At 45.5% G+C, this 17,237-nt stretch overlaps 1 protein-coding gene across 2 annotated transcripts in view; it reads right to left on the minus strand.

The window, feature by feature from the left end:
• LOC129712990 (pro-neuregulin-3, membrane-bound isoform-like) overlaps positions 1 to 17,237 on the minus strand; it is a 298,967-nt gene that overhangs the window by 109,311 nt on the left and 172,419 nt on the right. The gene's annotated exons all lie outside the window — the stretch shown is intronic.

Below are 17,237 nucleotides of genomic sequence, written 5' to 3' on the forward strand. Positions count from 1 at the left end.
CTCGGGAAGACTCGCTAACGGCAGGTAAGCACGGGAAGACTCGTGAAGATTTTTCAACACGATGAAAAATGTCCACGAGAGCCCCGAGTACCGACAAATGTCCATTATCATAAATCTCCGAGTTCGGATCAGGGCAAACTCGGGAGAACTCTTGGAATGAACTCGTACAGTGGGACAGGGGTTAAACTCACAGAAGTGCTTACAACTCAAGTATAAGACGTGCGTAGACTCACATAAGGACACGCACTTACTGGTTATTGCTTGTGCAAAGTAAAAGTGCCATAAAAAGAACCTTGTTCACTTTGTAATCTGAAGTAGTGCGTTCGGCCGAACGCACTATGGGAACTTCACTCACCCCCCTGCAGGAACTATACAACAGGAGGTGCAACTCCAGAGCAAACAAAATCATGAGAGACCTCTTCCACCCCTGCAACGGACTGTTCCAGCCGCTACGGTCAGGCAAACGCCTCCGTTGCCATGCAGTGAGAACGGAGAGGTTGAGAAGGAGTTTCTTCCCGGAGGCAATTCGGACTGTAAACGCCTATCTCACCAGCGACTAACTCTACAGAACGTTTTTCCTTCTATTATTTATTGTGTAAAAGAATATGTGTGTTATGATTGTGTTTATAATTTGTTTGGTTGTTTTGTTGTTTGTCTTTTGCACAAAAGTTCGCGATCATTGCCACTTTCATTTCACTGCACATCTCGTATGTGTATGTGGCAAATAAACTTGACTTAACTTGACTTGACTTGAATACTTTATAAATTAAAAAAACTTTTTTTATAAATATTTTAGAATACTTAATAGTTAAGTTGACTTTGTCTGAAGTTCAAGTTCAAGTTCACATTTATTTGTCACATGCACCAATGATTTTACCATGCAGTCATGACAATAATAAGCAACATAGAAGGGTCCTGTCCTGAAATGTCACCCCATCCATGTTCTCCAGAGGTACTGAGCTTCTCCGCTGAGTTACTCCAACATTTTGCATCTCACTTTGTATCGGCTTGCATCTTTTACATCACCTGTAAATCACACACCTTGCTGTGATAATGTCGCCTCTACTGCAGCCACAATGACAACCCAAGGCCCAAAGAAGGGGTCCAGTCAATAACAATGGCTGGAGACCTGTACCATAGGGTCAAGCACATAGTCCAGTCACAGGCCAGCGCTGTAATTTCTGAACACCACTGATACAATAGGGCATCTGACCGCAGCATCTCATGAAGAAAGGATTTCTCCTCAACCTTTCTCCTTAGAGTGGCTTATTGGACACAGCACAGGCTCACACAGCAGTGACCAGACAAATAACTAACAATTTCACTGATGCTCTGTATAGTCTAAGCATTGGCTCCACAAACCAAAACGTCACCCATTCCTTCTATCCAGAGATGCAGCCTGTCCCGCTGAGTTGCTCCAGCATTTGGTGTCCATCTTCGGTGTAAACCAGCATCTGCAGTTCCCCCCTACTCAGGATTGAGGTTTACCGATACCCAGCCATCAGGGACAAGTTTTTAGTTTTAGTTTTGGAGATACAGCACGGAAACAGGCCCTTCGGCCCACTGAGTCAGCGCCGACCAGCGATCCCCGCACACTAACACTATCCTACACTCCGTGTCCCTTCATGTTAATATTCGCTGCACTTCTCACAGTTAGTGAATGAGCGCACGCGCCCAGCACAAATTGGCGGCGATGAATGCACAGATTTGAGCAAATGGATTTGGCAAATTTCCATTCTAGCTTCTGCAGTTGCATTGTGCAGCTCCAGCTATTGTGTTGAGCACATTGGTACATTGGAAGATTTGGGTGCATAATCGTGCTTGAGCCTTTCAATTTATCAACGGTTTTTCGGAAGTGCTTCTCAAAGCAAATTAGATGGTTTTGATTAATGGCAATATTGGGAATGCACCGGGCCAGAACATTGTTAAACAGGAACGTGAACTGTGCTTGAGTGTTGAGTGCTGTCTAGTGCTTGAGCCTTTCAATTAATCAACTTGATTTTTCAGAAATGTTCCTCAGAGCAAACAAGATCATTTTGATGAATGGTTGATTTTGGGAATGCATGAGCCCAGAACGTTATGATATAGATATGTGAACAGCTGGGACCCGTTCCAAATCAACCACGTCTACAATTCTGTTGTTGCCACGGAGAGCCAAGGATGTTGAACAGAACTCTGGAGAAACAAAGGGATCATTTTTGTCCAGCACTGTTGGAAATTCCAGAGAGTTACACATTTGGAATGAAGAGTTATGCCCCTGTCCCACTTAGGAAACCTGAATGGAAATCTCTAGAGACTTTGCGCCCCACCCAAGGTTTCCGTGCGGTTCCCGGAGGTTGCAGGTGGTTGCCGGAGGTTGCAGGTAGTGGCAGCAGGTAGGGAGACTGACAAAAACCTCCGGGAACCCCATGGAAACCTTGGGCGGGGCACAAAGTCTCCAGAGGTTTCCGTTCAGGTTTCCTAAGTGGGACAGGGGCATTAAAGTTAGGTGAGGTAGTTAGTGAGCATAGACTGGTGCTGAACGATCACTTTCCAGTCTGATCTGATGCTCCACTCTAACATAGCTCGACACTCTAACCCAAACTCTAACTGTACATTGGCCCTCTCCCCGAACTCTATTAATGGACTTAAAGGAATGAAAGGACGTTCTTTTAGGAACGAGATGAGGAGCAATTTCTACAGTCAGAGGGTGGTGAATCTGTGGAATTCTTTGCCACAGAAGGCTGTGGAGGCAAAGTCAATGGATATTTTTAAGGCAGAGAGAGATAGATTCTTGATTAGTACGGGTGTCAGAGGTTATGGGGAGAAGGGAAGGAGAATGGAGTTAGGAGGGAGAGGTAGATCAGCTATTAATGAATGGTGGTAGACTTGATGGGCCGATTAGCCTAATTCTACTCCTATCACTTATGATCATATGATCTAACTCTAAACATTGGCCTTATCCCCAAACTCTATCTCTAAAACTCTCAACGAAGTCTCTTTCGAATCCTCCATCTTCCTCCAAATGCAAGTACCCATGGGCATTCACATGGGTCCCCAGCTATGTCTGCCTCTGTAGGGTACGTCGAACAATCCCTGTTCCAGCCGTACACTGGCCCCATCCCCGAACTCTATCGCTAATTGTCTGCTCCACTCTAACCTGATGTTTTTTGGGACACAGCACTGTGTGACAAATTTGTTTGTAGTTTAATCAATGAGCAAAATTAAATCAAAGCTATTAATTGTATAGGATCTCATATCGTTCCAGCAAATATGGAGTATTATTAAAGATTCGATCCAATAGGAACGGAAGTAGTACACCAGACCCCACAAGCCTGCCCTACCATTCAGCAGGGCAGCATGGTGGTGCAGCGGTAGAGTTCCTGCCTTACAGCACCAGAGACCCGGTTTCAATCCTGACTACGGGTTCTATCTGAATGGAGTTTGTATGTTCTCCCCGCGACCTGCATGGGTTTTCTCCGAGATCTATTCCTCTCATGATTTTATACACCTCTCGAAGATCACCGCTCATCCTCCTGCGCTCCAAGCAATGGAGTCCCAGTCCACTCAACCTCTCCCGAGAGCTCAGATCTTCTAGACCTGGTAACATCCTTGCAAATTTTCTTTGTACCCTTTCCAGCTTAATAACATCACACAGTAAGAATTTCGTCGTTCTATCTGGGACATATGACAATGAAACACTCTTGACTTGATCTTTCCTGTAAAATGGCGTCCAGAACTGAACACAATACTCTAAACGCTGCCTCATCAACGTCTGGTACAACTGCAACTGCAACACCCAACATCATTAGAAATATTTAAGATGGAGAAAGATGTACGCTTGAAAGAACGATGAATTAAGGGGAATGGTAAACAGATAGCGAGGAGGAGTTGAAATCATTGTCGATCAACCATGATCATGTTTAGCTTAGAGATGGCCCACTGAGTCGGCACCGGCCAGCGATTCCTGCACATTACCCTACGCAAACCAGGGACAATTTATATGGTGAAACCAAAATGTATTAAAATGGCCTTTAATAAAATCAGACAATGTGCACTTTAACCACATGTGATTTTATCTATTACAAATCTCAAATTGTGGAGGCAAATAAATAAATGATGGGTCTTTGTCCCAAACATTATGAAGGGCACTGTACTTGGATAGGACAGGTTTGGAGGGATACGGGCCAAACGCTGGCAGGTGGGAGCTAGTGTAGCTGGGACATGTTGGCCAGTGTGGGCAAGTTGGGCCGAATGGCCTGTTTTTTCGCACTGCATCACTCTATGAGGCCATACGGTGGAACTGGGACCGGCAGTTCCAATAAATGTGGGAGAGATGCTCATAGATTGTTGCTGCAGATATACTGTAATGGAGGCCGTCCATCAAGTGTGTGTGTGTGTGTCAGTTTAAAATGGCAAAATGCTTTCGTAGTCAGAAAAATGGGCTCATTTATCAGCATGCAAGTCTGATTTCCAAGGTAATTAATTGAAGCAAATCCAATAATGTGACTTGTTCACAGAGAGGAAACTTGAATAGCAAGAAGGCTACACAGTATTGAAACGTGAATGAAGAATTGATAGTCCAGCTAATATTTAATTTATGTCGTCATGTCCACTGACAGAACACAACAACTTTAATACAAAAGTATGTGCAAATGGTCAAGACTTTGACCTGATAATGACCATCAAGGATTTGTCAAGCTCCGGACAAAAGATGCGTTTTTTAATGTTTCAGCCACGTACAGTGCAGTGAGTTTGAAAACATGTTCAAGTGAATTAATGAAGGCTTTAGGCTAGATGGAATGTTTAATGCACCACAATTATCAGTGGATAGAATTACTGATGGTTATGGGTGATTATATTATTTGGTCACAGTTGATGGGCAAAGAATGGCTCAGAATATTGAAGTCTGGCTGACAGGAAGCAGCATGTGAGGCTAGGAAAGCATATCTCGGACCCGCTGACTTTCAGCATAGGAGCACCGCAAGGCTGCGTACTCTCCCCTCTCCTTTACTCTCTCTACACCCTAGAGCTCAATGCTCTTAAGACAGTGGAATTGATAGTAGACATTAGGAGAGCTCCCCCTCCCCTCACCCCACTCACCATCAACAACACCACAGTCACATCTGTGGTCATTTAAGTTCCTTGGAACCATCATCTCCAGGGACCTTAATTGGAAGGCCACCATCGACTCCACAGCCAAAAGGGCCCAACAGAGGATGTACTTCCTGCAGCAGCTGAGAAAACACAATCTGCCACAGGCAATGATGGTCCAATTCTACATGGCCATCGTTGAGTCTGTCCTCACCTTCACCATCATGGTCTGGTTTGGCTCAACCACCAAGCACGACATCCGGAGGCTGCAGCGCATCGTTCGATCAGCCGAGAAGGTTGTTGGCTGCAACCTTCCCCCCATTGACGAACTGTATACTGCAAGGTCCAGGAAGCGAGTGGGTAAGATCATTGACCCCTCTCACCCTGGCCCCAAACTGTTTGAAGCACTTCCCTCTGGAAGGCGACTCCGGACTGTCAAAGCCGCTCCAACCAGACGTAAAAATATCTTTTTACCATGAGCAGTAGCCAAAAGTAGCCAAAAATTGAGGAATTTCAGAGTGTCTCCGAGGATCCTCCAGTGCTTCTACTCAGCGACTGTGGAAAGCATCTTGTCCGGAAATGTTACCATCTGGCTTGGGAATTGCTCTGCCAAGGACAAGAAGGCTCTGCAGAGAGTAGTGCATTAGGCCGAACGCACTATGGAAACTTCACTCGCCCCCTGCAGGAACAATACATCAGGAGGTGCAACTCCAGAGCCAATAAAATCATGGGAGACCCCTTCCACCCCTGCAACGGACTGTTCCAGCTGCGACGGTCAGGCAAACGCCTCCGTTGCCATGCTGTGAGAACGGAGAGGTTGAGAAAGAGTTTCTTCCCAGAGGCCATTCGGACTGTAAACTCCTATCTCACCAGGGACTAACTTTACTGAACCTTTTTCCTTCCACCCACAATATTTAATATGTAAAAGAATATGTGATTCTGTTTGTAGTTTGTTTGGTTGTTTGCTTGTTTGTCTTTTTGCACAAAGTCCGCGAGCATTGCCACTTTTCATTTCACTGCACATCTTGTATGTGTATGTGACGAATAAACTTGACTTGAAGTAACTCAATCATCAAAAGTCTGTAGCCTCCTTGTGCTCTGATATTTTTTTTCATTCTTCACATGTGTGAATTATAATGTTTTATTTTTAAGTGTCCACTGTATATCATGTTGTTTCTTGCGAGCAAAGCACCGAGGCAAATTCCTTGTATGTATACATACTTGGCTAATAAAATGTATTCAATTCTATTCAATTCAATTCAATTAGCAAGAGGGGAATTCTAGTGGAACCTTGTCAAAGTAACTGGGCAATGTTCAGTATTTTACTGCATTATATGGCCAAAATTGGTCAAAGGCATTGGGTCCACAAAGAAACCTGGTTTAGCAACTCAAACACCCAGGACCGTTTGAGATAGAAACATAGAAAATAGGTGCAGGTGTAGGCCATTCAGCCCTTCGAGCCAGCACCGCCATTCAATATGCTCATGGCTGATCATCCAAAAACGATACCTCATTCCTGCTTTCACCCCATAGCCCTTGATCCCATTAGCCCTAAGAGCTAAATATAATTCTCTCTTGAAAACATCCAGTGAATTGGCCTCCGCTGCCATCTGTGGCAGAGAATTCCACATTCACAACTCTCTGGGTGAAGACGTTTTTCCTCATCTCAGTCCTAAATGGCCTGCCCATTATTCGTAAACTGTTCTGGACTTCCCCAATATCGGGAATATGTTGATGCTGGTTTAAACCGACGACGGGCACAAAATGCTGCAGTAACTCAGCGGGACAGGCAGCATCTCTGGAGAGAAGGAATGGGTGATGTTTCGAGTCGAGCCCTTCTTCAGACTGATGGGCAGGAGCCAAACTTTTCACTGATCTTTGACATGCATGTTGCCAACTGAATGTGGATGAAGGCTATCAGAAGTATTTAACGATTATCACTGATAAGGTCTTTACTCCTACACAAAATTACCTTGCGGGGTGAAAAGATTACAGAAGGTTTATTTTAAGCTACAAATGACAAGATAAAATTAAGTCATCAAGATGATGAACTAACAGGCACAACTATAGCAGAGGAAATCTGTGAATACTAGAATCAGTGATGATTCGATAGCTCAGTACATATTCATACAGAGAAAAACCTCACCAGCAGGTGCCATAGTGATGCAGCAGGTAGTGCTGTTGCCCCACAGCTTCACCGACCTGGATTCAATCTTAATCTTTGATGCTTTCAGTGTGGAGTTTGCAGGTTCTCTCTATAACTGCATGGGCCCCACCCCTCTACCTCCAACTGGCTCTCTGGTTTCTTCCAAAGACATCTCTAAGATATCTCAAAGACATGATGGCCGACGGCTTAAAATCTACAATAAATAGTCCCTGGCGAGAGAAGGGCCGAATGGCCTGCTCCTGCACCTTTTGTCTATTGTCTATAATGGTGGGAACAGCTCCATCCAAGGCCGCAAGAAATTGCAAAGAATTGTGGACGCAGCCCAGACCATCACACAAACCAACCTCCCTTCCTTTGACTATTTACAACTTACACTTCCTCGGCAAGGCCAGCAGCTTAATCAAGTCACACCCTAGCAAGATATATAGAAGTGTGAAAACGCCCACCCCAAGATTCAGGGACAGTTTCTTGCCAGCTGTTATAAGATTGTTAAGGGCTTGGACACGCTAGAGGCAGGAAACATGTGCACAATTCTGGGGGAGTCCAGAACCAGGGGCCACAGTTTAAGAATAAGGAGTAAGCCATTTAGAACGGAGACGAGGAAACACTTTTTCTCACAGAGAGTGGGGAGTCTGTGGAATTCTCTGCCTCAGACAGGTGGAGGCAGGTTCTCTGGATGCTTTCAAGAGAGAGCTAGATAGGGCTCTTAAAAATAGCGGACTCAAGGGATATGGGGAGAAGGCTGGAACGGGGTACTGATTGGGGATGATCAGCCATGATCACATTGAATGGCGGTGCTGGCTCGAAGGGCCAAATGGCCTACTCCTGCTCCTATTGTCTATTGTCTATTGCAACTGAACCATCCGACCAACAACATAACAGCCACTCACCCCACTCACTCCCTCTTCTCCCCTCTCCCATCAATCAAGAGGTACAGGAGTCTGAAAACACACACCTCCAGATACAGGGGCAGTTTCTTCCCAGCTGTTATCCGGCAACTGACCATCTACATTGGAGACCCTCGGTCTATCTTGAATCGGACTTTACTGGACTTTATCTTGCACTAAATGGTATTACCTTTATCCTGTAACTGTACACTGTTGATGGCTAGTTTGTAATCATGTATAGTCTTTTCACTGACTAGATAGCATGCAACCAAGAAGCTTTTCTACCTCGATGCACGTGACAATAATAAGCTAAACTACACTAAACTGAATGTTTAAGAAGGAACTGCAGATGCTGGAAAAATCAAAGGTAGATAAAAAATACTGGAGAAACTCAGCGGGTGAGGCAGCATCTATGGAGCGAATGAATAGGTGATGTTTCAGGTCTCGACCCGAAACGTCACCTATTCCTTCGCTCCATGGATGCTGCCTCACCCACTGAGTTTGTCCAGCATTTTTACCTACCTACACTAAACTGAAGATGACACCACGTTCCACAACAAGCTATGTTTCTGCTGAGTTGGTAATGAGTTGATGAGTTGCTTTTCTTGGGAAAAAAATGAAATGATGATTCAAGTTATGTTGAGAAACAGTTCAAACAACATGATACAGTTTTGTGTCAATACCGAATAGCAAAGGTGACACTTGTAAGTTGTTGGCGTATTAGCAGAAGTGTGCAGTACAGAGAGACAGAGAGAGAAACTGGGAGATAAAATCATGTTTATGACACCTTCTGTCAAAGATATACAAGAGAACTTCCTGTTTTGTGTCTGTTCCAGGTGATTACAAAAGAGACTGGAAGAAATAATATACCACAGAAGTGGATCACAAAGCCACATGTTTCTCAAACCGAAGGTAGGCACAAAAAGTTGGAGTAACTCAGTGGGTCAGGCAGCATCTCTGGAGAAAAGGAATGGGTGGGAACACCCTCCATGTTATTGTGTGGCATGGTGAATGTACTGCATGGGATCGCCCCAGAACAGGTGGGCAGGCCAACACGGGGATGGATCCATGAGGAGTATCTCATGCCCAGCGTGTCCCTCTCTCTGCCGTCAGTATCAAAGCAGAGGATGAACTCCGGTTCAAGAGTTACGCAGTAGCACTAAGCATAACTGAAAATGGCGAGGTGAGAATGACGAGCCTAGTGAGACGCAAATGCACAACTAGTTATGTGCTAATTCAAACAAGGCAACAAAGCAGGCAGAGCTAAGTGATCTCGTCGTGAACAGATCATATAACAGCTCGGCAGTCCTGAATGGTGATGGGCATTTAAACAGCTAATGGGAGGAGGAGGCTCTTCAACTTTGTCATCTTTATCACCATCTACAACTGAGCCCAGTCCTTCACACAAACCCACTTCCCCACCATCTACCCCATTTACACTTCACGCTGCCAACATAATCCAGTGCCGTTTACATCCCGCTGAGCAGAAGATACAAAGGTTTTAAAGCACACACCACTGTATTCAGAAGGTGGACAAAAGTGCTGGAGAAACTCAGCGGGTGCAGCAACATCTATGGAGCGAAGGAAATATGCAACATTTCGGGCCGAAACCCTTCTTCAGACTATATTCAGAAACAGCTTGTCTCCTGCTGTTATCAAACGACTGAGTGGACCTCTCTCATAATCAAGTGTGTAGTCCCCAATCTTCCAATCTACCTCATTGCTGCCCTTGCACTTTTAATAGAAAACTGCACTTTCACTGTAGCTGTAATATTGTACTGCTATATACTGCCCGAGGGTTATTTTACTCTTTGCACTCCCTGGTGTACTTGTGCAAGCTGGACTGTACTAATGTACGGTATGAATGGAGTGGATAGTACACAGACAGAGGAAGGTGGTGTGCTCACTAGATGCACGTTATCCCAGGGCCAGCACATCATTGCAGGAGTTCCTCAGGAAGACATCGTAGACAAACATCTTCAGATGCCTCATCGATGGCGTACCTTCCATCATAAGGTATAAAGGGGCGATGTTCGCTGATGATAGCATGATGTTTAGTTCTATTTACAACTCCTCAATGAGAGTGTGTAAGACCCATTCCACTGTGAAGGTCAGTGTGTGTGTGACACTGTACCCCAGTGAGGGCCAGTGTGTGTGAGACACTGTACCCCAGTGAGGGTCAGTGTGTGTGACACTGTATCCCATGAGGGTCAGTGCACCTCATTGTACACTGATAACTTCTTCCATTGTCTTGAGACATTGATAGGCTAGTGTTTCCCCACACTACATGCCTCCCCTTAGTGTGTATTTGACAGAGGCCCAAGACCAGAATTAGTCCTGACCCTTCAAGTTGGGCCCCAGTTTGCAAGTTGTTGAACTATGAAGGTTAACTGCCATTGGGAAACAAATCACAATCCTTATCCATGCAACAGAAACAAATTATTCACATTCTCAACATATCAAAATTGCGTTCACAGCTCCATCTCATTGCAAATTTATTGCCATAGGCGGACATCTTATCTAAAATACTTTACATGGTGAATGGGAAGGGCAGGTTTAGATGGACATTGGCAAAACAAAGTCTGGTGGGACTAGTGTAGACGGAATATGTTGGGCAAGTTGGGCCAAAAGGCTTGTTTCCATACTCTATGATTCTATGACTTTAAAGACAACTCCTCTTGACACCAGGCCCTGCTGATTTGACTGCTAATCAATAGATAGCCATTAACAGTTTAGCTGTTACTTGGTTGACACCAAATGAAATCGTGACCACAAGTTTCAGCTCAGTATTTTGTTCTGTCCAGTCCATGGCCTCTGTGTCGTGGAGATCCCGTTCCAGGATTCGGGCCTAACCCACATGCATTAATCAGCAGTGGGTGTAATCCACAGAAGCTATATCTGGTTTGCTGGGGCAGTGTGCGGACCAGTACAATATGACTCTTCTATCTCCACAGGACATTTTGTAAACGGTAGCTTTGTGTGAGGACACGCAAGCTTTCCCCTCCAATTTTGCCAGAGATTGGTCTTATTCTTGTCAGTTCTTTCATTGAGTTAAACACTTGATTGATCGGTTGAAAGACACATCACGGAAAACGGCTCCTCGTCCCACTGAGTCCAGGCCGCCCATCGATCACCCGTTCACACTAGATCTGTGTTATCCCAACTTTTGCCTCCCTGCACACGAGGGGCAATTCACAGCTGCCGATGAACCGACAAACCCGCACGTCTTTAGGATGCCGGCGGTAACCGGGACACCTGTAGGAAACCCACACGGTCACAGGACGAACCTGCAAACTCAACATAGACAGCATCCGAGGTCAGGATCCGACCCGCAGTTCTACCAGCTGCACCACCGTGCTGCCCAAAGATTGGTTGCTCCACCCAAATTGTGCTTTCCCAACATGAATTGGGTTAAGCCTTTATCCAAGGCAGTCCCTCTGGATCAAGGATGCCTTGGGTCCACTCCAGTTATGTGGGTGCTGGGTGGCTAATGAGACTGATGTGGGCTCCACAGTCCCATAGACGGGGCATGACATGGCTGTGGATAGTTGGTGTACATTAAATAAAGGATGGATGTTCAAGGGGTGCAGGAGTCCAAACGCTGGAACAAAATGGGTCTGAAGAAGGGTCTCAACCAGAAATGTCACCCATTCCTTCTCTCCAGAGATGCTGCCTGTCCCGCTTTTTGTGTCTATCTTCGGTTTAAACCAGTTCCTTCCCACACAAAATGGGTTGTACAGTACAAATCCCTCGATACATCCCCATCTAACATATCCTGAGCACATACAGTACAATTTAGATAAAGAACGGCAGCCTCCTGATCAAACTCCCAGAAGGCTGACATGGTACAGGCTAATTACGTAATTAAGCCCACATGAAATAGCCACTGTGGGCAGGATGGCACAAGTTAGATACAGAGTGAAGCACTCACACATCACACACATCAGATAGATGATGGAAGACACAGATTATAGCACTCTCCATTCAAACATTACCAAGCCAACAGAAGAATGATTTACAGTAAATAGTGAAGTTGCCTGTGCACGGCACAACCTAACACACTCCACAGTGCAGTACAATGAGGGTCAAATACAAAGTAAAGTTTGCTCTGCATTGTCTCATCAAACAATCGCAGGACAGGAACAATACTTGTCAGATGTAGAATAGCGTTAAGGAATTGTTCAACCTAAGTCACCTCTACTCCAGAACAAAGCTCTATTGATTGCACCCAGAGTGACTGGACTGAGGCCTGTCAAACTACTGAGGCCACCAATGTCCAAAGAGAAATGTGAGACTGTCAATAATCTGACGACAAGCAGAAGCCCAGCAGTTCAGCTCCTCTGGAGAGTTTCCAAATCACCTTTCAATCCTGTTGCCTCTCGCACTGCTCCCTGTGTGTGTGAAGTATCACCGACAAGGTTAGGTCCAATTCAGCTCAAAGTCCCCAGTGATTGCATGGTAAAATAAACATTCTTGCTCTTGACTCTTAGCGCATTGTGTAATTATGTGAAGTTTAACCTGAGCGCGTGATTGAAATCTGAAGACACGTTTTTATATTCTTTTAGTCAATCATGAATTGTGTAACAGGTTTCAGGTTTTGATCTGAGAATCATGCAGTGATACAGCATAGAATCAGCGTCTTCAGCCCAACTTGATTAAGACGAAGATGCCCCATCTACACTACTCCCACCTGCCAGCATTTGGCTTTTCAATGTCGTTACAGTACATGCCTCAACGACCGCCTCTGGTTTTCAATAAACCCTCTGTATGAAAAGGTTGATCCTCAAGTTCCTAATAATTTGCCCCCCTATCTCCTTAAATCTACATCCTCTAGTGCTTGTTTCCCCTTCTCTGGGAAAAAGACTCTGTGCATCTATCCTGTCTATTCCTCTCTTAATCTTATTCACCTCTACACCTCAGCCCTCAGCCTCCTGCGCTCCAAGGTATAAAGTCCTTGTGCACCTCTCCTTATATCTCAGACCTTCAGGTCCTGGAAACATTCTCAGATGCGGTAAGTCCACCAGCATAATCAAGGACTAGACTAACCTGGACTCCTCTCCCCTCTCCCCATCAGGTAAGAGGTACAGAAGTGAAAACGCACACCTCCAGATTCAGGGACTGTTTCTTCCCAGCTGTCATCAGGCAACTGAATCATCCTCTCACCAACTAGAGAACGGTCCTGACCTACCTTCTACCTCATTGGAGACCCACACACTACCTTTAATCGGGCTCTGCTGGACTCTGTCTTGCAATAAACATTATTCCCTTCATCCTGTATCTGTACACGGTGGAAGCTTGATTGTAATCACGTATAGACCTTCCGTTGACATGATAGCACGTGACAAAAAGCCTTTACACTGTACCTCAGTACACGTGGCAATAAACTAAACTAAACCTAACTAAACTAAACTAAAGATACAACAAATAGCTGGAGTAACTCAGCTGGACAGGCAGCATCTCTGGAGAGAAGGAATGGGTGACATTTCGGGTCTAGACCTAAAGGCTGTGCTGTTGCATTAAAGGTGATGAATTTCATCATCGCTGGTTCCTGAGATGCGTTTTCCAGGGTCCTGCCGTGGACCTTTATTGTGATCTGCACATTGTCGCTGGAGTCCAGAGGAAGGGGTGTGCTTTGTTCTGGAGCAGAGGGGACGCAGGTTGAACAGGTTCCCAGCCTCCCAGGTATGACACTGCAGCAGGTAGCTTGTTGGTGGAGAGCTGCAACACTGGGGCAAGGAAGACTGAGGGACATATCTAGTTTGACACCAAACTGCACTGAGATTGAATCGAACCGGTGACCTCAGGTCGGGGCTTAAATGCCGAGTATACTTCTATCACGGTTCGGAATTGAGTTTTTCACCTCGTTCAAACGATGCTTTTACACAAATCCTCACCAATATTTCCAATTTTACATTTATGCTGATTGTTATCAATCTTTCTGCTCTCAGTTCTTTCATATTTATCCTGTCAAGACCGCATATAATTTGATTTAAATATTTAATAATTCGCTGTCAAAAATGCAATCCCAGCTGAGTCAATCTCCCCCCATAACGATAATTCTCCATCCCAGGCATTACCCTTGTAAGTATCTTCTGCACAATGTTTATAGCTGTTGTCAGGTACCTGTGTGGTGTGGTGACCACAACTGTGCACTATACTTTAGTTTTGGTCCAACTAATGCTTCATATGGTTTAAGCAAGAGCTCTCTAATTTTATATTCTCTGCACAGTTTAGGAGCATCCTTCTTTGCTTCTCATAAACAAGGAACTGCAGTTGCTGGTTTACAAAGATGGTACAAACTGCTCGAGTAACTCAATGGGTCAGGCAGTGTCTCTGGAGGATGTAGATAGCTGTCCTTTTGGGTCTCAACCCTTCGTCCTCCCTCCAATCAGTCTGAAGAAGGGTCCTGATCCAAGTCCATGTTCTCCAGGGATGGTATCTTCCTCTTTTGGAAAAGAGGTGAGGAGGAACTTCTTTAGTCAGAGGGTAGTTAATCTGTTCAACTCATTGTCACAGAGGGCGGCGGAGGCCAAGTTAGTTGATATTTTTCAGGCAAAGATAGACAAATTCTTGATTAGAATGTGTGTCAAGGGTTATGGGGAGAAGGCAGGAAAATGGGTTCTGGAGGCAGAGATCAGCCATGATTGAATGGCGGAGTGGACTCGATAGGACTAATTCTACTCCTACAACTTGTGAATGTGCACTATCTGACCTGCTGAGTTATTCCAGCACTGATGTTTCTACCAATTCCATGGCCACACATTTATTTGGATTATGTTACATTTGCCCCTTCAGTGCATCCAATATATCTTCCTGCAGCCTAGAAACTTTTAAAATTAAACCCAGTTTTGGTCCCATTGCCAAACCACTTAATCACAGACCCTCCAGGTTCAAATCATTATAGTAAAGGTAGTTCAGCCCTGTGGAATTCCAGTAAATTCAGTCCCCCAATTACTGAGCTATTTCTCTTTAACTTATTTCAAGTTCACTTTCCTTTACATCTCAAGGGCTTGACTTTCCTGATCAATTTGCATGTGAGATTTTCTCAACCACTTTGCTAAAATCCTTGCCTACCCTTCATCAGCCCTTTAGGTACCGTCTTAAATTGTGGTGGTACAGCAACACTGCTAGTACAGCTGTCGCCTGGCGCAACCCAGGTCCGATCCTGATCTCTGGTGCTGCCCGCGTGGAGTCTGCATGTTCTCCCTGTGATCGCGTGTATTTCCTCCGGGTGCCCCAGTTTTCTCTCACATCTCGGGTTGGTCGGCTTCATTATCCACTACAAATTTCCCCTTATGTGCAAGCCATTGATAGAGTCTTGGGGGGAAGCCGATGAGAATGTGTGGAGAATAAACTGAGATTAATACAATGATTAGATGAGTTTAGTTTAGTTTAGAGATACAGCGAGGAGACAAGCACTTCGACCCATGTTGTGGCCTGTCCCACTTTCCCGAGTTACTCACGAATTCTCCCGAGTTTTCCCATTGACTCTAACTCACAGAATGTTCGTAGCGAGTCCGGGGCATCAGGTAAGTCGGGACCTTTTTTCCAGCCTGATAAAAAATATCCACGAGGGAAAAAATAGTCAGAAGGAGAAAAATTGCAACTTACCTGATGCCCCGAGTACCTACGGCTGGTATAACGAGCCGCTACGATATATCTACGGTCTCCTACAGACTCGTGAATAACTCGGGAAAGTAGGACAGGCCCTTTAGTCCACACCGACCAGCGATCACTGCACACTAATGCACACTGCATCCTACGCAGGGACAATTTATAATTTTACCAAGTCGAGTAGCCTGCAAACCTGTATGTCTTTGGAATGTGGGAGGAAATCGGAGATCCTGGAGAAAGCCCATGCAGGTCATGGGGAGCACCTGTAGTCAGGATCAAACCCAGGTCTCTCGTGCCGTAATGCCCCTGTCCCACTTAGGAAACCTGAACGGAAAGCTCTGGAGACTTTGCGCCCCACCCAAGATTTCCGTGCGGTTCCCGGAGGTTTTTGTCAGTATCCCCACCTGCTTCCACTACCTGCAACCTCCGGGAACCACCTGCAACCTCCGGGAACCGCTCGGAAACCTTGGGTGGGGCGCAAAGTCTCCAGAGGTTTCCGTCCAGGTTTCCTAAGGACAGGGGCATACGCCTGCAGCTCTATCACGGCACCACTGTGAGTATTTGATGATCATCATGGACTCAATGAGCTGAAGAGACTGAGAGCCTGTTTCCATCTTTGTGATTAGAAACATAGAAAATAGGTGCTGGAGTAAGTCATTTGACCCTTCGAGCCAGCACCACCATTCAATATGATCTTGGCTGATATCCAGAATCAGTGCCCCATTCCTGCTTTCTCCCTATATCCCTTGATTCTGGTAGGCCTAAGAGCTATATCTCACTCTCTCTTGAATATATCCAGTGAATTGGCCTCCACTGCGTTCTGTGGCAGAGAATTCCACAGATTCACAACTCTCTGGGTGAAAACATCATGTTCACTATAACCTTCCTTGTTATCTTTTTAAAAAAATTCATCATCACGGACACATCTTCCCTTAACAATTTCACACTGTCTATCTGTGATTAATCTGTGCCTCTATGAATGCTGACTTGTGCCATCCCTTGGGACATAGTCTAGCAGTTTGCCCTGCTATGACGTTAGTTTAAGTGGCCTGTAGTTCATTGCTCTGTCCATCCTGCTTTTTTAAACAACGGTACCACAATAGGGCGGCACGGTGGCGCATCTGGTGGAGTCACCGCCTACACAGCGCCGGAGACTCGGGTTCGATCCTGAACCCGGGCGCTGCCCGGAGTTTGCAATTTGCACGTTCTCCCTGAGACCGCGTGGGTTTTCCTCTGGGCACTCCGGTTTCCTCCCACATCCCAAAGACGTGCAAGTTTGCGGCTTAATGGGCCTCCATGCGTTGCCCCTATTGTGTGGGGGAGTGGATGCAGAAGTGGGATAACATAGAACTAGTGTGAACTGTGGGCTGAAGGGCCTGTTTCCATGCTGCAGCTCTAAAGTAAAATAAAATAGCAGCCTTCAGCCAGCAGGCCTGTAGCCAACGAGAATCATAATATGACAGACATGTCCTGCACAATTTTCTCCCTTCTCTTTT

Source organism: Leucoraja erinacea, chromosome 34, assembly GCF_028641065.1.
Source record: "Leucoraja erinacea ecotype New England chromosome 34, Leri_hhj_1, whole genome shotgun sequence".
NCBI lineage: Eukaryota > Metazoa > Chordata > Chondrichthyes > Rajiformes > Rajidae > Leucoraja > Leucoraja erinaceus.